Source organism: Falco punctatus, assembly GCF_963210335.1.
Source record: "Falco punctatus genome assembly, chromosome: 6".
In the NCBI taxonomy this organism is placed as follows: Eukaryota; Metazoa; Chordata; class Aves; order Falconiformes; family Falconidae; genus Falco; species Falco punctatus.
This window is the reverse complement of record NC_137585.1, coordinates 72,083,016-72,104,975: the sequence shown is the minus strand read 5'-3', so window position 1 is coordinate 72,104,975 and position 21,960 is coordinate 72,083,016. Positions and strand designations below refer to the sequence as shown.

At 52.9% G+C, this 21,960-nt stretch overlaps 1 protein-coding gene across 3 annotated transcripts in view; it reads left to right on the top strand.

Annotated features, from left to right (window-relative positions):
* The window catches only part of SHANK3 (SH3 and multiple ankyrin repeat domains 3), a 369,137-nt gene that overhangs the window by 346,141 nt on the left and 1,036 nt on the right, over positions 1–21,960 (top strand). The window lies entirely within an intron of this gene.

Genomic DNA, 21,960 nt, shown 5'->3' with positions numbered 1-21,960 from the left:
AGTCGGGAACCACGGGGTCCTGAGCTGAATGCACTTAGTTTAACTGCATTTGGGGACCCTTCTGAAACCAGGCACGCCAAGCCTCGTTCTCCTAAAAAGCACTGACTGTGCACATCTTCAGTGACACTAGAGAACATGGGCGTCATCAGCTTTTAATGGCAACCAGGCACGGCATCTCCAACAGTGTACCCATGCCAGGCATCAGCCCTTGGCTGAGACCTGTTTTGGGGCCATGGAGGGGCTGCTGAATTGTCTGCCCTCAGCCCGCTTTGGTCTCCAGAGCCAGCAGTGAAAAACACCTGTGTGAAGTCCGAACGGAGTGCCCCCACTGCCTGCCCTCTTTCCTTCCCTTGCTTCCCATGTCCATCCAGATCACTGTGTATGGTTGATCTGCTGTTCCCCATACAGAGATGTGCAGGTACCCCCCATTTCTAGGAGACTCCCCTTCTCCATCCTCCGCCTCTCTTTAACCCACTCCTGTCCTCCACCACTGCTTCCCCTTGATTCCTGTGCTGTCCTCGTCCCAGTCTCTCCCAGGAGCAGCAGACCGTGCTGGAGCTCCTGCCCTGTGACATGGTACTGATGCATGTCACCTTCTGTAAGAGACCCTGCCCACCTGCACCAGGGAAGTGCAGTCCATCTTCCTCTCCTTGCCCACCCTGCCACCCAGTGTTTGGCACTTCCAGCTGTCCTGCGGAGTTAAATGTTCTCATTCTTTTTTCTGAAAGTCATGGCCTTTCATCTCTGAAATTTTTATGCTCCCAATTGATGTCAAAGACTTGAAATATTTCCCAAGAAGTCAGCTGTAAATAGAATATTTAATGATGTCAGCCACTCTGCTTCATTGTGAAAATTCCTCTCTTTTATGAAATTGCTGTAAATTCAGAAAATAATGTAAGGAGCAGTTAAATAAGCTTAGATGACCCATTTCAGGACACATTTTCCAGTCCTTGGGCCTGTCCTGAGAACGACAGTATTGCCTAAACCTCCCACAACAGCCACCCCTAAATTTATAGCAGTGCTGCTAGGGAGGAGGGTGGGCCTGTGCTGGCATGATCGCTGCTGCCAGCCAGGATCACCCTTGAAGCATCTCCTCGGGAGCTGAAGGGTACTGCTCATGCAAGCCCGGGCGGTGCTGTAGCCAGAGCCTGCCCAAGTCCCTCCGCAGGGCACTTGGAGGACCAGAGGGCTGTGGCCTGATGCTGCAGCTTTTTCTATTATTCTTACATTTAGCTCTGCTCCAGGAAGGGTTGTGAAGCTCTTACCTAGAGCCAGCAGTGTCATGGAGTTCTACGGACCTCAGGGATGATGAGGTGCCCTTGCAGGAACCATCCACAAGCTGCCAGTGCCCCCGCCCCGGGGGCTACAGCTGCTGCTGAAGCAGGCGGAGCAGCTTGCCTGTGGTGGCCAGTTTCCTGGCTGGAGCTTCTTTCTAACCACATTAAATTCTGAATTTACAGTAGTTACACTTAAGAGCAGGTAACTTCTCTTTGCTCGTGGTGGCTGTAGGGCAGGCCCTGGTGCGTTTCTCTTGCAGAGGTCTGTGAGGGTCCCGGCTGGGGACCCCAGGAGCAGAAGACACAAACCGCTTTCTCCGTAACTCTAACTCTGGCTGTATCTCCTTCCAAGATGGTCTTCCACAGGAGGACGTTTGACAAGAGGGACTGAGAAAGAGGCCAAGAAATACTGAGAATGAGAACATAAGGTCAGAGCTAAGGCAATGGCTAGAGACAACATTTATTCCATCCTCCCCGCTCCTCAGGCCCCGTGTGACCGGCCAGGGCTGAGCACGGGGAGGGGAGCGCTGCTGTGCCCATGCACTGCGTGCTGTCACAGGAAGGTTCTGCTCCCAAAGCAGTAGTGTGCCCGCTTGCTGAGACAGCCTTCCGCACAGCCCTCACTGAGACGCCGTAGTTCGGCGGTGACAGTGGCAGCAGAGTGACAACTTCCATTTGTACTGTCCCATGGGAATAAGCGATGACTCTTGAGTTGGGGGCGCAGGAACTTTGCTCCGCTGGGAGCTACCCTGACCGTTCCTTTGATAGAGCATGTCTCTGAAGGCTGACATGAGACCAGCAGCAGCCATCTTCATGTTTAACATGAACGGGATCCTTGAAGATCCGGTGTCCCAACACACAGCAGCCTTTGCTAAGCTGAGCTGCAGGAGAGCGACCAGACGTCTTAGCGTCTCTCTGACTTGAACTTCACAGCCATTCCCAGGACAGAGCTCATGCAGCAGCAGATGCCGAGCAGTCGTTCCACTGAGCAGGAGCAGTGCAAGGACCCCGCAGCTCAGAGCTGCTGCTGAACACTGAAATGGATTCATTGTGTGGCATCCATTACCACAATAAAGCTGACGCTAACTAATGAGAGGTGTACGTTTCTGATTAGTGATCCAGTGAGTCATAGCTAGCGATGCAAATGCCAGCTGAAGAACTGCATTAGTACCAGAGGCTGAACTCATGCGCTTCAGGGTGACTCACGCATTAAATGTGCAACGTTGAACCGTGTGTGAGATGGCATTTGTGTTCAGTGTCCCCTTGTCTTGTGACTGGCCATGGCCATCCAGCCTCATCAGGCTTTGTGTCATTCCTCATTGCACATAGTCACACTCAGATCTCAACCTCCCACCTCTGCTGACAGGGCTGGTGCGATGCTGATCAGCCAGCCCGTAAAGCTAAATGAGAGCTCATACTGACTCAAGCCAGAAGCATCTGAAGTGTCACCACGGTTCCAGTTTGGGGCTCCAGCTAACACAGCCAAGAACCTGGGTTAGAGGGTGCTTTGCAAAGGGTTCTTGTTTGTTTGTTTGTTTGTTGTTTGCTTGTTTGTTTATCTTTAAGCAACAGCCGAATGTGCCAAATGTATCATGTGAAGCAGAATTTTAGATGCAAAACTGAGTTTTTCAGGTGCTGTTCTGGAAACCCACAACTGCTTTGTATTTCTACAGATCTGAAAGAGAGAGAGAAGAAAAATAAGCCCTTTAGGCATTTAGCTCCTAGGGTAAAGCTACCTCTTTCTATATAAACTCATCAATTAATTCTGTTTCAGTTAAATGGTGTAACATTTCTGGTGCAAGCTTTCAGCCGCTGCAGATAAACCCCCTGTTTCCTTGTAGGCTTTTTGTCTTTCATGGTGTCTAAACTCATGTACAAAGCAGAGCTGAGCTTGCTTTCCACCGTCAAGGGAATTGTCCATGGAGAGCTGGTGAAAAGCTGGAGATGGGTGTTGATGAGGCCAGCTGAGATCTGCGCTTCTCAGCGTCTTCCCTAGAGGGAGTTTGGGGCATACGGGAAGTTATTTGTACTGCACTGAGCTTTGGAGAGGAGGTGGCCTTCCAGTTGAGCAGCAGAGTCCTGAGCAGGGTGACAGCAGCATCCTTCGGCAACACCATGCAGGGCATCCCTACAGCCCTGCTTGGAGCCCCTAGGCTGCTACTGGCCGCAAAGCCAGCAAGTCCCAGCTGGTGCTCACAGCAGCATGCTGTCCTGTGAGCCCCCGAGTGGGTCCCCTGAGCACCCCGCCTCTCACGTGTTGGGTGCAGCCACCAAAGAGGAAGGCAAACCTACAGTCCCGTGATGGAGGCTTGGCAGGTCTCCGTCCTGCTTTCCTGCAGCAGCTGGATTTAAAGATGCTTAATGCATCTCTGTAGGTAACTGTAAAAACGCATCCTTCGCTTCATGGATTCCCCGTGGGAGGAGGCTGCTGCTCATGGAGGCGTACTGCAGCGGGGCCACCGGCACTGTGGTGGGGGCTCCCGGGTGGCAGGAGGGCTCGCCACACATTCTGCTGGCAGCTCAGAGCAGCGGGCTGGAGGATGCTCTTCCCTCCTGGTTGCCATGGCATTTTCCCAGTGTTCACCGCAGGATGTCAGGCTGAGGATGGGGCACTCCTGAGCCCAGTCCACCTCTGCAGCTTTTCCACGTAGACATGGTTCAGCAGCCAGCAAGGGAGTGGGGAAACACAGGCTGGTTAGAAATTACCTGATGGAGGCTGGGTATGTGGAAAAGCAAGTTTCTAGGGGCTGCTGTGAAAAATGTAGCAATTGAGAGAGCACCTACCTACTGCAGGGAGACGCTCCGCTCAATTCAAGGTGACCCACCGATCTGACACCAGCTCAGTGCTTCCTGCCGCTGGTGACTGGCGGGGGTCTGTTTTTGCCATTGATGTGCATTGCCTACAAGGAGACAGGGGTATTGTGGGTAGCAAGTCTCAGCATGTGTCAATGTCACAGCAAGCACAGCTGGCTTCACCTCATCTGGTCACTAACATCTACTAATCACAGCCCATCCACTCATCCCTCTGAGTGAGTAGAAGAGCAAACCATGACTCTGCCTCATGCTTGTCCAGAGCGAGACTTGGGAAGAGCCGTGAGGGGTTTGACTAGACCTCGATAAGAAGAGCTCTGGGTCCCATCAAGCCTGTGTCAGTGCCAAAGTGGCCCAAAAAAGGGAAAAATTAAAGCCTGAAGGTTCATGCATTGCTGAGTTTAGCTCCAGGAAGGTCCCACCTTGTGGTTATCACCCAAGCACAGAAGAGCCGTAAGGGCTGTTCTTTCAGGCTTTAGCAGACTAGAAGTGGAAGTCACAGAAAAAGGGCTTTTCCTCTTGTATGGAGAAATACAAAGGCACCCATTCAAATTCCAGTTCTTTTGTCAACAAACAGAAGGTAAAACAACCACATGGAAAGAGGCCTGCTTGCTACCTCGGAGCAGTTCTGCAGGCAGTCTGGCACAGTTGTGCACACTCCAGTGAGAGCTTAGAGAAAGATTGGCTTGGAGAGTCCCAGGGGCAACAGATGAGGAGGCTGGAAGTCTCCTACGGGTACTAGCCCTCAATTTCCTTTTCCTACAAAGAAGAGATCAGAGGAGGACAAAACAGGCTTCCCACAGCAAGAGATGTAACATTTAGTTAAGGCATAGCAGCTCTTACGTCGGTAATGCTCTGGCCCTATTGTAAACGTTTACTGACACCCAGGTTTGCTCCCAGTTCTCCCAGTTCTGTGGCAGAGCACAGGCAGGCAAGCAGTCATGACTAAAGGACTCGCAGCCCAGTTACAGCACCATTTGCAAAATTGCCCAGGAAAAAATGTAGCTGGAGGCTGAGACCCTCCTGCATGGAGAAGCACGAGAGGGAGAGTGTTCCAAGTGTGTTTAGAAGTCCTATTGCTCTTCTACATCACTCCTGCAGCGTAGCGGGTTGGTCACCATGACACTGTGGGGACACTGTCCCTGGAGGTGCCTGCCGTTCCCCAGGGGATAACCACGAGTCCCTCTCGGCCAGCCAGCCCGCCCTGGGGCTGCCCTAGTGTCTCCACTGTGAGCTGCGCAGCGCCGAGCTGGATCCTGCAGCTGAAACAGCACAGCCTTGGCCCTGCGCTGGGTGACATGTGGCAGCCACCCAACAATGCTGGCCACCTGCAGTCCCATTTGGCCCAGCAAACCCTGCCTGGAGCAGCACGGCTGCCTGACCACGGCAGTGTGCTCTGCGCAGCTCCTGCCCGTTTCTTCCCATTCTGCCTGCAGCCGCTTCACCTGCAGAAAAGGGACGAAACTCTGAATAGAAGCAGTGGTCATTTGACGTTTGTAGCCACCTTGCGAAACCGAACCGTTGCTGGAAGCCCCTGGTACAGCGCGGGCCCTGGCAGTGGAGAGCAGGGAGACAAGGAGTCTCTGCTCAGAGGAGGTGGCCGTGTCACTTAGGTGAGATGAGGCTTCCTGCTCCCTCCTGGTAGCCACAGCTGAGGGATCTTTTGATGCACAAGATGAAGTTTGAGAAAGCTCGGTAGAGCAGCCCAGCACCCAGGCAGTGGGTGCAAGGTCTCTCTTGCTCCTGTGAGGAGATGCGACATATCCCACCTGCTTACAAATGCAGAATTCTCCCCTGCCAGCCTGGGCAAGTCCTTTGGCGCAGCAGAGACCTCAGCAACAGAAGCAAGCAAGCCTCCGTACCAGAGGCACTGTGATTATCCCCTCTGGGAGACACTAACTCACTTGCAAGGCCCCAATAATATTGCATCGACCTTTAGCCGTAGCTGTTATTCTCACACTCATGAAAGCAAAACACTTCACGCAGCTATTGGGTAAAGTCAGAAAAGATGTTGAACTGTATTTGCCGCTCTTTCTTGTTCTTGCTGTGGGGCATTTTTTCTCATGCATATGTTGTTTCCTTCCCCTCCCTCTTCTGCCCTTCCCCAATCTCTGTCCTGTCCCTTCCCTGTCTCTTCCCCTCCTCCTCCCTCTCCTCCCAGCTGTTACAAATAGCACTGTCGAATCCTTCAGGCTTTGGCTGTTGAATTCATGCAATTATGAATGTCCCATTTCCCGTAGTAAACACACGGACGTACCCTCAGCCAGTGCAGAACGTCCCGACCTTCACTGGCCCCAAAAGCCCCGTGTTGGCCATGTCCCGGGTCCCCTCACTGCCCCTGGGATAGCCCCTTCCCAAAGCTGCCCCAGGGCTCAGCCACCCACCCCAGCTGGCGAAGCCTTTCTGCCCGGCGCTGCTGGCGCTGCGGGGCCACCGCTGTGCTGTGCGCGCTGCCGCGGGATGCCCTGCCCAGGTGCCCGGGCCCCACGGCGTGGCTGGGCTCCTGCGGCGCCGCTCAGCCTCGGCCCCGTGCCAGCCTCGGGCAGCGTGATGAAGTCCGTTCGCTCTTCTCCGTCTTGTTGCCGCCCCGGACTGGAGCTAACATTCTCTCTCATTGCCTCTCTTCCTGCTCTCCATCTGCATGTCCGCGCTGCTCTGTCTAGAACCGCCTCTGGCCTCCGGAGGGTGGGCGAGTTGTGTAAGTGAGCATGTTCTCATCCCATAGCAAACTCACCTTGTCTCCCCGCGCCGGTGCTGGTCCCGCTTCCCGCTCTCCCGCAGCCCCAGCTGGCTGAGAGCAGGAAGCGGTGCTTGCTCTGGCATGTGAGTGTCCCCCTCCTGCCCTGGTGTGCCCCGGTAGCATGTCCGTGTCCCTGTGCTGTGATGTCGTGTGCTGCTGCTCGTAGGTGACGACTGAGGAAATTCCCTCGGGCTTCCATGGGATTCATACTGTGGCCCAGACAAGCCCATGTGCCCCTGTCAAGGCTGCCCAGGGGACAATCCAGCAAGGTCTGTGCAGAGATGGGGCCCCCTTGGCACAACTTGGCCCCGTGGGGAGGGACCCCAGCAAGGGTGGGCTGAGCCGGCTGCCACCCTGGGAAGCAACATGCCCTTTCTGAGCCCCAGAAGCTCCCCCTGTGCAATTGATGCACCAGGCAGGTTTACGACTTCCCAGCGGCGGAGTATCCCTAGGTCACCTTCTGAAGCAAAAATCCCATGAGGCAGGGGAGGCAGCATCTTACGCCTTTGCTACCCTGAGATGATGCAGCCATCCTAGGCTGGGGTTCAGCTGAGCAGCAGGAAGGGGAGGCCTGGAAGAGAGCAGGACAGCAGTGCTGCCTTCTGGAAGACACCCCAGAGCTGCAGGAACTCCAGCCTGGTGACCCACAGCAGGTGACTTACGGTGTCCCCAGGGAAGTCACTGCTGGCACACAAACTTAAACCATGGATAAGTGTTGACCTCAGACAGCTGTAGGGAAATGAGGGTACAGAAAACTGACCCCTCACCTTCTCCCAAACTGGTTAATGGTTGCTGCAGGAGTAGTCCTTGCTGGCAGAGCTCCTTGGCCCACAACTCAGCAGGTCTCAGTGTCCTTGCTGGCAGAGCTCCTTGGACATCTCCCCGGCAGGTCTCAGTTGCTACTGGAGCTGCTGGAATCCCTTCGCAAGCCTGTGGGTGATGAGCTGTGTGCATTCACCCAGATGGACCAGGCAGTGAGACCCTAAAGAGGCCGTTACTGTTTGCACCAGGTCACCAGTGATGAGTGGCAGAATCCTTCCCCCTCTCCAAGAAGTGATCTGCATGCCTGGGTGGGCACTGGAGGGTTTGAGCCCATGCCCCTGATCTGGGTGCTCACCAGGCGAATTTCCCCAGTGTGCATGGCCGGCTGTGTGGTCTTGATTGTGCTTCTTCCGTGTTTGTCTGTCTGTCCTAGTTTGTTTTTTTTTTACCCGTAGCGTGTATGAAACTTAACTACCTACATCTGTGCCGCTTCCATGTGTGAACACAACCCCAGAGCCTACGCAGACCTCTGGGCATTCACGTGTTTGATTTTACTTGTCACTTCCTGCCAAGTGCTGAATTTCCAAGTCTGCATCCCCTGCCCGGTGCCCAGCTGGACAGGGCCAGTCCCAGGAAAGCAGAACAGCAGCGCTAGGAAAGTCCTCTTGCCAGATGCCCTGCAGCACCGTGGGGCTGGCTGTGGCTGCCGTACCGCTTTCCAGACAGCCATGCGGATGCCTTCCCCAGGGATCAGCTCTGCTCCAGTCCCAGGCTGTAACACACGGCTGGTGGAAGCAGAGGTGTGGGAGACTCAGAAGCCATCTGGCCCGCTTCGGTCCTTCTGGTGGAGCAAAAGGTTGCAGAGCCCCTAGATCTGGCTGGAGATGGAGCACTGCTCCTGCTAGAGCTGGGCAGAGAGAGCTGTGCCTCAGGTTCTGCACAGCAAATCTTGCTTCATTTGCATGTGGTCAGTGGTGGGAGGGTCCTCATGTCATTGCATATGCCCATGTCTTCATGCATTCAGTCCTGTTGCTGGTGTCGCAGAGCATCTTGAGTGTTCAGGGTTGCAGCAGGGGAGATCTGCCAGCCGTGTTAGCACTGTGAGCGCTTGGCTCATCGCTCGGCTTTGTGCTACCTGGCACAGGACAGGGTGGATTCAGTCTGCTCAGTCTGTTTTCTGCCCCCACGTCGTTAGGACACAGCCCAGCAGCCCCAGTGGCAGCACCATGGGGATGATGGCTGGCTGCGCTAAATGGGAACCGGCTCGTCCCCGTTCCGCTGAGCCAGCATTTCGGACAATGGCAGTGCCTGCTCCTGTCCAGCACCATCTGACTGACCGTGATTGTCAGCTGATGTTTCCTCTCTAATGCACAGCCCTGTTTGTGCAAAAGCTTTGGACATTGTTTCGCCTGTGCCCAGCACCCCTGCTCGACTCTGAGCGTGTGCTGCAGCCACCCAGCCCAGCCCCGCACGCCCCGAGCGCAGCCCAGACGAGGGGCTAGAGGCTGCCCACGGGCTGTGGCTCAGCTCCAGCTGGGTGAGCACCAGTGCATCAGAGCCTTGGCTAGTGCCTTCCTGCAGGCTGCGGCCCCGTGCCCGTGCTCAGGGTGCTGCAGCGGGCCGCATGCCCCCCACGCTCCCCACCGCTCCCCACCCCCAACCACGCTGCCCTGCAGCGGAGGGAGCCCTTGCCAGGAGCTGTGCTCAGCATGCAAGTGAGCTGCGTAAACATGAGCAGGAGCGGGGAACAGTGGGCACTGCCTCTGCCCAGGGCCTGTCACAAGTGGCATTATTCCCATTTTCTGCCTACAGAGGTTAGGATTGGGGTTAGTGTTAGGGTTAGCTGCTGTCTTAGTCCAAAAGGATCAGCGATGAACCTGGATATGCCTGGCTTTCACAGGTGCCTGCTTAGCTGACCACCTTTAACATTTTCTTAGCACAGGTTTTTTGCATTTAATTCCCTGGAAGGGAGGGGTGCTGTAAACCCAGGGTATTTTTAGGGTGCACAAGCAAGGAGGCTCAAGTCTACAACAGATCTAAGGCACCACCAGTTTAGATGCACAAGTGCTTGCTGCTGGCTAGAGGCATGGGGGTAGCTCTGTGTACATAATTAGCTGTCTTCTGACCCTGTAGTTTAACCTGTGTCATCACAGCTAAAACGCTGATGGGCCAGCTTCCCCTCTCATTAGCTGCACAAAGGGTCAGGCATTCGCTGCAGGTTGTGGTCATTTTCCCCTGCAACAAAATTTGTCACCTAAAATGTGAAACTTCAGACCTGCTTTCCTCTGTGGGTGGCAGAGCTTGGGCTCTGGGACTTGGGCAGCGCTGCCCCACTCGAGCCGTGGTACTCAGCCCCACGCTTAGCCCAGTGCTGGCACCAGGCAGAATGCAGAGCCTGTAACCCAGGCTCAGGTTTTAGTTGTCAGTGAGATTCACAAGGAGAGCTGGGTCTGAAGGACAGCACTGAACCCTCCATGTCCAGTCAGCCACGGAGCCTCTGCCCTGCCCAAGCCTCAGGGGACTGTCCTGGGGCACAGCACGAGGCAAGCCCCAGCTTTCTCAGGTGACACCGCTGGCAGTAAGCTCCATGCAGGCTGCCTGAAGTTGAGTTTACTCATTCTCCCATGCATGCTTCGCTCCAGTGCAGGACATGCAGGGATGTCCCCACGGCTTCACATGGCCCACACGGTGCCCACTATTGGGGATGATGGGAGAAGGGATGCACCATCTTGGCTTTTGGAGCTCAGTGCTTGGAATCAGGATCTGAAAAGCAAACACAAACGTGCCCCCCGCACACACGCACGCTCATCTGAGACCAGCAAGGAGCAACAAAAGGGAAGAGTGCCGAGTCCTTCTCTGGGCAGTTTTTGGACTAGCACCTCACTTCTGAGCCTTCAGGTGTTAGCAGGGGCCCAGCAGATGACAACTGGGCATCAAATGCCACAGTTCTGCCAGCAGCTTTCACCTTCCCATGATCTTCTGTGCGAAGACTGCTGAGCACAGAGGCACTCTGCTCCAGGTCAGAAGCCTTGACTGTGAGAGGAGCTCAGGAGAAGATAGGACAGGCTGTTCTGGCCCCCAAGACAGGTCCTGCTGAAGTTTGTAGGACAGTGCAGTGAGCTAGGAAGGTCAGGTAGTCTTTCGAGGTCAAGGGAAGAGGCTGTAGCAGTGAACAGCAAGAGTGGCTTCTGTTCTGGCTGCAGAAATGGGATCAGAGAGAAGAGGGAAGATACAGAGTGAGAGGAAAAAAAGGCAATTTTGAAACAAGAAGGAGCCAGCACATTGAGAAGCCACAAAAGGGAATATACCTCCAGGGTTTTCATGGCTGGCTGGCTTTTTTCCAAATCCAGCCTCTGTATTTTATTGGGATAATGTCTTATACACAGTTTGGGAGAGCAAAAAACCCAAACAAACCCAGCAGAAGTGCAATTTGCTGTCATCTGACCATGACAGGCTGATGTGGGAACTCTCCATAAGAAAGGTGCTGCATTTGTAGAAGGACCTGGGATGGTGAGCAGTCCATAGGTGAATATTGTCCTTTCAGTATCGCGCTGGTTCAGGACTCAGGTCTTCAGTTGCACCTTGCACTGCAACAAACCCCAAAGCCTTGGGATAGCAGCTTCATGCTGCTGTTATCCAGGGACCAGCCAGAGTTCCCCATCTTGTCAACCCATCCCCCCTCCACACACGCACACTGCTTTCCCACATCAGCTGAAGGAAAAGTCACAATTTCTTGCCTCTTTTTCCATCAGTGGCACACCTATTCCCATGCAGAGTAATCTATGTAGAGTGAAGAAGAGAAAAACTGTTATTTGTCACAAGAGGGTAAATTAATAGTACCAGAAGCAACAGTTCCATCAGTGATACCATCCCATTGCTTAGATCTTCAGCTTTGTCCTCCCATAACAAGGTAAACCAGTGACAATCACCATGGCTTTCTGGAGTGGATTTTCATACTCTGCTTGAAATGATTAAACACAAATCCAGAAAATCACATATTAAACCTAGTGCAGCTTCCTCTATGTCAGTCTGCAATGCTCCTCAGGTGAGAAGAGCTTTGAGCCCCCACTGTTTGTCCCTTCAGGCATTTCTGAGAAGTGCACCCAGAGCTGACTGCTGTGCTTTGAAGGCATCCAAAACTGGAACAGACAGGTGTTCCCCTGTCACTTCAGTCGGGTCTGCATCATCTTCCAGCCTGACACATGTGCCTTACTTTCCATTCATGTCTGCTTGCCTTTGCCTTCACGGATTTGTTCATTTTCCTGTCGCTGCTAGACTGCACAGAGTGTTTCGTAGTCGGTGTTTTCTGTGCGTGATGGTGTTCCCTGACCCTGACTTTCCTCTTTGATGCACCAGGCCTGCTGAGCTGGCTGTGCAGGTCAGACCAGGATCTGACCCATGCTGCTGGGATCTGCTGTGGTGGATGTTCTCCTGACACCTGACTAACACACGCAGGCTGCTTCCAGTGCCCACCCCAGCCAGAAAGCCTGCCAGGTGCTGCCTGTGCAGTGTAGACGTAGCAGCTCAGCCCAGCAGCAGTTTAGAGGTTACTGCCTCATGCTATGGCATGTAGGGAGTCACGGCTTAAGCAACTTCATATATTACTCCGGTTTTAAAAAGTAATTGTCTGCAGCTGTACTGTAAAGCATTCTCCCAATTGTTGCTTCTGTGCTCATGGAGCTTCTGGCCACATCACTGCACTACTGTCATGCAGTCCTAAGTGTGAGCTGCAAACTTCACTGGTCCTGCGTGGTCTGGCATTGGGGTTTATTAAAAAATTGCATTGTTAAATGAGGATCTCTTGCTGAACATCTGAATAGCAGCGTAGAACTGGCCTGATTCACGCTTTTGGTTGCAGCTTTCCCATCTCTGTCATCCCCGGTGTCAAGGAAGATGCTGAATCTGTGGTAGTTCTAGGACTTCTTCCCTTGCTTGCTCTTGCAGTAAACAGAAGGAAATCAGATCCTGAGCAGACTGAGGAAATCTAGAAGGACTTCACTTCATAGATGTAAAAACTACAATCGCTCCCCTCCTTTTTCTGCAAAAAGGTTTGCATTGTACCATGGTGTGACATGGATGCAGGAGACACTGGCTCTAACTAGTCCCCAGCGCAGAGGTGTGTCAGCGGTACACTTGCCATCAGGCAGGAGGTCTGTCCGCTGTAGCCCGTCTCATTGCCCTGAGTATCTTTCACTTCTTCAGTGCTGGCAGGTCCTCACTCATCGGAGAAGTGCTGCCTTGGTGTGCTGCCTGCGTGGTGGCCGAGCGCCTCCATCGATGCTTTGGGTTCCTTTACATTCCTCTCGCCAGACAGAAAATTGCAAGTGGGTTGGTCATGGTTAGTTGTCTTATTAGTGGTTAGGCACCCTGTCATGGTTTAACACCAGCCAGTAACTTAAGTACCATGCAGCCACTCGCTCACTCCCCCCTCACCCAGAGGGATGGGGAGGAGCATTGGAAAGGAATGTAAAACTTGAGGGTTGAGATAAGAATAATTTAATAAGTAAAGCAAAAGCCACAAAGCAAAACAAGGAATTCATTCACCGCTTTCCATGGTCAGGCGTTCATCCATCTCCAGGAGAGCAGGGCTCCATCATGTATAACGCTTACTCGGGGAGACAAACGCCATAATGCGAGATGTCCCCACATTCCTTCTTCCCCCAGTTTATATACTCATCATGACATCATATGGTATGGAATACCTCTTTGACCAGTTCAGGTCAGCTGTCCTGGCTGTGTCCCGTCCCAGTTTTGCTGGCAGGGCCCGAGGAACTGAAGAGTCCTTGGCTTAGTATAAACATTACTGAGCAACAACCAAAAATATCCATGTGCAATCAACATCATTCTCCCACCAAATCCAAAACACAGCACTGCACCAGCTGCTAAGAAGAAAATTAACTCTGTCGCAGCTGAAACCAGGACACCCCACAGTGAGAACCGAGCTGAAGGCAGCGTGCTCTGGCTCTGAAGACACTTGGCTTGAGGGCGCTGGGTTTGTTCCTCACACAGCGCCCCTCAGGGAGCTGCTTCTGGGCAGGCAAGCTTGTGCTCTCCCGCCAGCCGCCCCTCTCTCAGGAGCAAAGTCAGCAGTCCTCGTTCCAGACTGCCGTTCAGGAGCTGGGCATCAGAGGCGTAGGAGAGGGATTATTAATACTGAGGAATTCTTTCAGTGCAAGAAGTAAGACTTCAGTCTGGACGTGTTTTACAGAGAAAAAAATACCAGAAATGAAAAGTCAAAGTAGCTTGTCAGTCTTCATTGTAGAAAAAGCTTAATAGCAAACAGGTATCTTGCAGTAGGGTCCCATTTCATTTAGTAGATGTAATAGTTGTATGAAAAACACCGTGATTAATGAAAATTCCTGATTTGCAGAAAAGAGGAAGTTTTGAGGGACACTGAATTTAGGACAGTGAAGAGTTCGAGGGAAACTAGCCAAGCTAAATGAGTGACCTGAATGACAGCAAAGAAGGTTCAGTGCTAATAAATGTAAAGAGATGGGCAGCTGAGGGCAAAAACTGATTCTGCAGGCCAGAGATCACTGTCCCCATAAATTGTGGCCATCTGATGCTGGCAATGTTCCTGATGACTCGAGTTCACCACAGGCAGTGAGGAGTGAAAGCTGATACTGAAGGTGAGAGCTGGCAGGGAAAGCTGGACATTGATGGTGCTGCAGGAATATGTTGCCGTTTGCTTGCTGCATGTGCACCAGAGAAGGCTGAGGACACTGGCAGAAAGGTATGGAGGAAGGTCCATCAGCTCAACCACTCTCTACATAAAGCGTCGTAGAGGGCTTTGCCACTGGGCAGCTCCAGCAAAAAGGAGTGACCTGGTGTAACGGGCTTGGGTGCGTCATCACTTTCTCATCAGGGCATTTGCGGTTGGCTGACTGCTGGTCTGCGCTGGTCCTCCGCAGTCTGAATTCACAGAATGGTCGAGGCGGGAAGGGACCTCTGGAGGTCATCTGGTCCTCCCCCCTACTCAAGCAGGGACACCTGGATCAGCATGCCCAGGGCATCGTCCAGTCAGGTTTTTAATATCTCCAAGGATGGGGACTCCACCACCTCTCTGGGAAGCCTGTGCCAGTACTCGGTCACCCTCACAGTGAACAAGGAATTTCGTGTGTTCAGCTGGAATTTCCTGTGTTTTAATTGTGCCCATTGCTTCCCATCCTGTCATGGGCACACCACTGAGAAGAGTTGGGCTCCATCTTCTTTATTCCCCCACCAAGGCATTTGTACACACTGATGAAGTCCCCTTGAACCTTCTCCAGGCTGAACAGTCTCAGCTCTCTGTCTCCGCTTCTGTGTCAGATGTTCCCATACCTTAATCATCCTGGTGACCCTTCACTGGGCTCTCATTCCGGTGAGTCCATGTCTCTTGTACTGGGGAGCCCAGTAGCGGGCACAGTACTGCAGATGTGCTCCATCAGCAGAGAGATGTGCTCCATGGGCAGAGAGGAAGGATCACCTCCCTCGACCCGCCGGCAATGCTGTTCCTAACACAGCCCAGGGCACCCGACCGCCTTTTTTCACCGCAGGGGCATGTCACTGGCTCATGTTCAGCTTGCTGTCTGTTAGCACCTCAAGGTCCTTCTCTGCAAAGCTGCTTTGCCGCTGGTCGGCCCCCAGCATATACTGGTGGGTGAGGTTGTTGCCACCTTCTCAGTTGCAGGAATTTGCGTCTCCCTTTGTTGAGCTTCATGAGATTGCTCTTGGCCTGTTCCTCCAGTCAGTCGGGGTGTTCTGGGGGGCAGCTCCTCCATTTTGCGTCATCTGCACAAAATGTGTGTCATCTCCACTTGCTGAGGGTACCCTCTGCCCCATCGTCCAGGTATTTAACGAAGACATTAAGTGGTATTAGCCCCAGCAGCAACCCCGGGGGTTGTGTGCACTACAAGTCACTAACCTCCAGCCGGACTTTGTGCTGCTGACCACAGCCCTTAGAGCGTGGGACTTCCACCAGTTCCCAGTCAACCTCAACTTCCACTTGTCTTGTGCATGCTTCACCAGTTTGTCAGTGAGGATGTTATGGGAGAGGCGTTTGAAAGCCTTGCTAAGCCAAGATAAAATCTGTTGCTCACCCCTCACCCACTAACCTCGTCATTTAGTCATAGAAGGCTGCCGGGTCGGTCAGGTGTGATTTCCCCTTTATAAAGCCATGCTGTCTAGTCCCGGTCACTTTCTTGTCCTCATATGCTTGGAAATGGTTTCCAGGATGATGTGCTCCACCATCTTTGGGGGGATTGATGTCAAGCTGGCCAGTCTGTCGTTCCCTGGGTCCTCCCTCCCTGAAGACAGGAGTTGCTGTGGTGTTACGGAGACCACTTTGCTGAGCACCCGGGCAGTGGCTGCAAGCCAAGACAGGCATCAAGAGTGGGCTGCCACTTGCCAAATATTCGGCTTAGACCTAAGCATGTTGGTTGCCATAACAACTCGATGTGGAATGAAAAGAAGAGGGATTGCCTTCTGGATGCTGAGCTTCCTCCTCACTGATAGCCGAGGGAGCTGACCCCCGGCACAGGCGAGGTGCAGCTGCTTTGCTGGAGAGCCAGCACGAGGTGAAGCCCCTGCAGATACCCCCCTTAGGCTCCTTCTGCCCGACTGCCTCAGAGCTCGCCTTACCCACCACCCTGCAGAGTGTCTGGAAAGCTTTCCTGCCTGGTGCCATACAGGCTGTTTTCCCAAACACCAAGTTAACAGGTTATCCACTTGATCTCTTTTGGCACTCTTACTGGCCACCTTCCTGAAGGGAACAGACCTGCAGTCTGATCCAAAGGAGCCATCCTTCTCAGAAGAGGGGTGTAGAGGTACCCTGCTTCTGAGTTCTCCCCAAAATGTGTACCTTTCAAATGGAAATGTCTGGCCAAAATCTGAAACTTGAGGAAGTTGATCTGGGATTCCTAGGCAGGTGGCACACTAGTCCGAACTGCTGCACTGCCACTGCATGGGGGTGCATGTTGATTATACCGTGCTCATGCAGTACATCTGTTGCTTTCAGAAAACGTCACCTTTATTGCTCATGTACAATGCAGTTGCTGGGCCCCTTCATAAAGTCTCTGACCCCTGTGAAAGCTTTTTCAGGAAACGTTAGACCCGCTGCACATGTTCGGTGCTGCTGAGCTGTCTGTGCATTGTCTGTCCAACATGTGCCAAAAACACAAGGGCTGTGCCTGAAGTAACTGATCTTTGTAGACCGTGATCTGTGGGACTAAGCTGCCTGATTTGTAGGACTTCGTGCAGAAGTGCTGTCCATAAGTTCCGCATTTATCTCTGCTCAGGACGCTCCATACAGAAGAGTAACAGCTCTTAGAGCTACAAAATTGAACAGTTGTCTCCAGGTTTGCTCATTCTTTTGTTCATCTGAAGAGAAACTCCTCCAATGCTTCTTCAGCATCATCAGCCCTCCAGATGCTGGTGGAGTTACAGCATTGCCTTCGGGAGGGACAATACACTGGGTACAATTAACCCCACTCATTCGTATCAGTTTTGCAGATGTTTCCTTGCAGCATCCCTTTGTTTTTCTACTGTGAAAGAGAAGAACTCAGAAGTGCCAGATTTATCTTCCCTAATGAAAGTTCTGGCTGCACTAGTAGAGTCCTAAGAAAAATGACAGCAGGAAATTCTCAGTAGTTCTTCAGATAAGTCTCACACGCTGTTGGGCACCCTTTTCCCTGTGGGCTTTCTTTATGGGGATAAGCTTATCCTCTCTTTGGATTCTTTTGCTGAGAGCCAGGAACAAATTTCGTGCCGAAATTCAGTAGTTAAGGAAGAGCAGTGGGTTGGCAAATGGTCCCTGAGAAGAGCTCATCAATCTCCCAGTAATGCAGCTGTGTCTGCCACTGGTGCTGTGCACGCTGCTGGAGCAGGGTGGCTGCCATGTCACCTCTTGCCCTGGGACTTCGCTGTCTGGGCAGAGCATCCAGCTCTGGGGAGAAAAGGGCTTCCCTGGCCCCTGTGTGATGAGGCTTCCCTTGGCCCTCTGCTTGATGGGACTTCTTCAAGGTTCTGTAAAGAAGCATATATCCTTCCAGCTTTTGAAACAGGCCCGTAGCCCTTCACCAGCCACCCACCAAAAGAAAAACTCACCTGAACGGCACCTGGCAGTGAGAGCTGAGTGCAGGTAGGGGGTGGGAAGTGCTGCTTTCTCCTGGACACTGTTCTCACTTGCAAAGTGGCATGTGAGAGCACCCAGCTCCTGCCAGTGAGTTTATGTCCTGTTTGGCTGTTGTGTTATTTCCATGGCGACCCATAGCACGAATGCTTCTGATTTTTGTTTTGGGAGCCATCCAGAGAGACTTTCTTTCCTTTCTGTACTCCTCTCCTTTGTCCTCCCTTTTCAGGGACAGTTCTCATGAGACAATTCTGGAAGACAAAATCTTTTCAAAATGGGAACTGTAGAGGTGTCACATCATCTGTGCGTGCACCATTCTAGGCAGGAAGGCTCAAAGTGTCTATCTGCATTTCAAGCAAAGAGAGAGAGGATTAGTCTCCAGCCCTTGGCCCTAAAGCACAGCCTAGCCACGGTCACAGATAGCGTCAGGCTCTGCGTTGGAGCCTTTGGGTGCACCGAGCCCCAGTGGGGAATCACAAGAGCAGTCTTGTATATTATCAGTTAGCAAAGGTTGTTAATCACAGGAGGCAAGTCCTTCATGCAGTGAAAAGCAATGGAGATGCTTTTGAAGGCCAATATGAAAACATCTGGAAACCAAGAGCAGCAACACGAAAGACTTGCTGAGCAAAAGCGAAGCATTTCCCTTTGGAGTGATGAGAAGTGTGTTACCTCTGTTGCTGAATCTGTCCTCGCCTTTGTTACTCTTGAAGAAATCTGGACTGAGATAGAGAGTTCAAAGGAAGAATCCTCATTCATTTGTGACACATTCAAGAAATCTGCTTTTTTAATACCTTCAGTAAAAGTATTTCCAGAAGGCTTAATTAGCTGCCCTACAAATGCATAATCCCTCTTTCTTTGGTTAGAACTTCCTTTTTCATCACGCTGGTGTTTCTTTGCTTCTGAGACTGCTTCCCATGAGACCTGTTCTCCTCTTTGCCGATTCCAGTCAGTTCCATTCGTAGTGCACAAATCAAAAGACTAGGTTTTTTTGGCTACACCAAAGAAGCAACCCAAGCAACCGATCTACTGCTACTGCTGGTGCTGACAGACTGCCACCACCGAGCTCTGCAGGACAGGGGTTGAGAGCTGCCAGAACCTGGATTTCACGTGTTCAGAGAAGACAAGCTTGAAGGCAACCCTGCAATGGTGATTATAGCTGCCTCGTCCCAACTCAGAGAGAAACCTGTGGCAACCAGCAATCCCAGCATCTCTGGACGGCTGTCTTCCAAAGACTAGTTAGAGCACCACCAGAAACAGAAAGTGAAGAAAGCATTTCGTTTTTCTTATTAAGCTCCCTAGTTTTATTGGCTTGATGTTGCCCAAAGGAGAAGCAGACAATGCCATAGTGTTCGTGAAACCTGACAAAGCTGAAGTCCTCAATAGGAACATCCTAAAACATAGCAGCACTTGGCCACAGCTTGGCTACAGCTGGCTGGTACATGTCTTGGTCAGTGCATATTCCTTGGGCAAAACGCATGATATGCCAACATGAACCTGCAATGAAGAAGAGCAGTGATCCAGAGAAAAAAAAACCCTCTAAGCAGATGTTGTCACTGTGCATAATGTGCAAGTCCTTGGAAGGGATACTGTGCTGAGGTGCCACTTGTGAATGATGACATCCAGAAAAACTTAGCTGGCTTCAGAGCAGGATGAAGTGCCTGTGACCAAATAATTGGGCTGATGGGCCATAATGAAGTCAGCTTCCAAAGCTGGACAGGGCATCAGAGACTGGTGAGCTGACTGCAGCATAACACATGGTTGGCAGAAGGTGTTGAGACACAACAGCATATTGCCAACAGTGCATTGCATTGCCCAAGCCAGTGCTCTGCAGAGGAGAGCAGACCTACAGATTACATCTGCTGACGAGCTGTGCCCGGAAAGATCTGCCATAGCACCACTGACTCGCCATTGCAAGGACACGCCATCCGTGGAAGCTTGGGCACACAGCTGATTTCTCGCGTGGTTCCCTGAGAGCAGGAACAGTCCATGTCCCAGGCCCTGTAAGCCACCAAACAAAGCAGAACCTGTGCCAAGAGCCAGGGAGGCCTTGCAGCGCAGCCTGACGTGGGATGGGCGTTTCTGTGGGACCTGCATCACCACTGTTGGCACAGCCCGTGCTGCCAGGCACCCATCAGGCATCCACCGCGCTGGCAAGGAGTGCACTTGCAGGGGGCTGCTGCGGGTCTCAGCGCCCTCCAGCTTAAGCCTCTCTTCTCCTTTCACAGACTCCAACAGCAGTTTCCCCCTCTGTCCCACCTGGGTGAGGTTAAACGAGCCTTTGGCACACCAGCTGCTGTGTCTGCAGCCATTCCTATTCGTGTTCAACTTTCCTGAACGTGAGTGACCAGAACTGTGCTCAGAATTCCAAATGAGAGTGTAGCAGTGTCCTGTGGTGACATGAATGCGTCCTGATGTCCGTGAGAAATACACACCTTAGATCTTGCAGTGCTTCTTTAGCCTTTCCATGGCTGTGCTATATTGGCACCTCCGAGCCAGCCACTCCTGGGGTCTGTCAGTAGGTCCAGAACTTTCTCTCCCTTCACCACTTCCAGTAGAGAGCAGAGATCCTTTGCCAGCCCTCTGAGCAGGACGCTGTGTTTTGTACTGTCACTTTTCGTTCTGTTTCTTGTGCCGCAGCCTTCAAGGTCATTCAGCTTTTCCTCTTCTGTATTGACGGAGCTTCCCAAATGTGATTCATCATCATGCTTCTTTATAACCCTCTTGCTTTCTGTGCCAAGGTGGCAAAGAAATAAGAGTAAGAAGAAATATGCCTAAGCCCAGAGACATGGACAGACTTTCGTATTCCTGTTCAGCTCATCTTCTCACAGCCCCCTTTCTAAGGAATCATTAGTGCTTATTAACCTCCCAGAAGCTTGAGTCTTTTGTGGTGTGCGCATTAGTGGCAGCGGGCATATGCTGTTAACTGTAGCCCTTGGACCCCTGTTGCTAGCAACAGGTTTCCAGAGTGTCCATCTGTTCCAGGAGAGACCTGAGATGTGAGGGCAGAGCTTGGAGGATGGCAGGGAGACAGAGGTACTGTACTGCACTGGGCTGCACGCAGGGCACCATGCAGACAGCCCAGAGGACTGCTGGTTTGTTAACCAGCGTCACATCCAAGCCCAAGGGAGCTGCAGTTCCGTTGCATTTTATTGGTTAGTTGGGAGGACAAGCAAACTGACACTGTGTGACCCAAATGAGCGGTCATGGACTGTTTAGCAAAAAGATAACCACCCAGCCCCAGTAACGCTGTCCCTCTTGGCCCGGGGCTGTGCAGCCCTGAACCAGTGGACCCTCCCTGTCCTCCCCACTCTTGCTCGGTCAGGGCTGCAGCACTTCTGCTGTGGGAGCATCCAAGCCCCTGAGCCGCCACAGGACATGGACCCCCATTTAGAGCCCTCCTTGGGGCCGAGACCCCGCCAGGCTCAATCAGAGGCTGCCAGGAAGCAGCAGCCAAAGCCCTGGGGTGTGTTCAGGGCGCTGTGTTTGCTTTCTCTGCCAGGACAGAGAGACTGCCCAGGGCCCCCGAGTCCCTCCCGGTCAGTGTCACATCCTCAGCCACAGTCAGCAGTGGGTGCTTATGGAAGGAGACCCCCAAAGCAGAGCATGAACAGAGACGGGCAGTGCAGCATGCCTTCCCCAGGCCTCCTGGGCTGAGGCACTCGCTCTGCTCATTGCACCCAGAGGACTCATCCTCCATGATCTTGCCCTGTCAGGTTTTAGATCCATTTCTTGTCACATACCCAGACTAGCTGTTCATGCCAGGGGAGGCAGTAAAGGCCAGAGGCCCTCGTGGCGAGCAGGTAGAGCCGAGTGCTGCCGGAGGGGCTGCCCCCTGCCCAGCTCCACGGCCTGTGCCTACCCCGTGCAGGGTAGCAGCCAGGCAGGCAGACGTGGCATAGTGCAAGGGGAAAGACCAGTCCAGACACCTCTGGGCTGCCTCAGCCCAGGGTAACGAGCTGACCACCATCGGGTGACAATCAGACCTCGCTGCCTCCATCCTTGGGGTGGCATGACGGTCCTGTCCCCACGCTACTCTCTGGGGAGATGCCAGAAGGTTCCCTCTTGTCCTGGGCAGCTCCTCTGCCCCAGCTGGGCATGTGCTGGGGAGCGCTGGGTTGCTCTGAGTCTGGTGGGACCCGAGAGCACGCCGATGGAAGCCCAGTTAGCGAGGGTGAATTGGGGGGGTCCCGCTGGGAGGGTGGGGCTGGTGGCTTTGGTCACAGCTGGGTCGCAGCTTCTTGCTGACCAGCCAAGACAGGCCG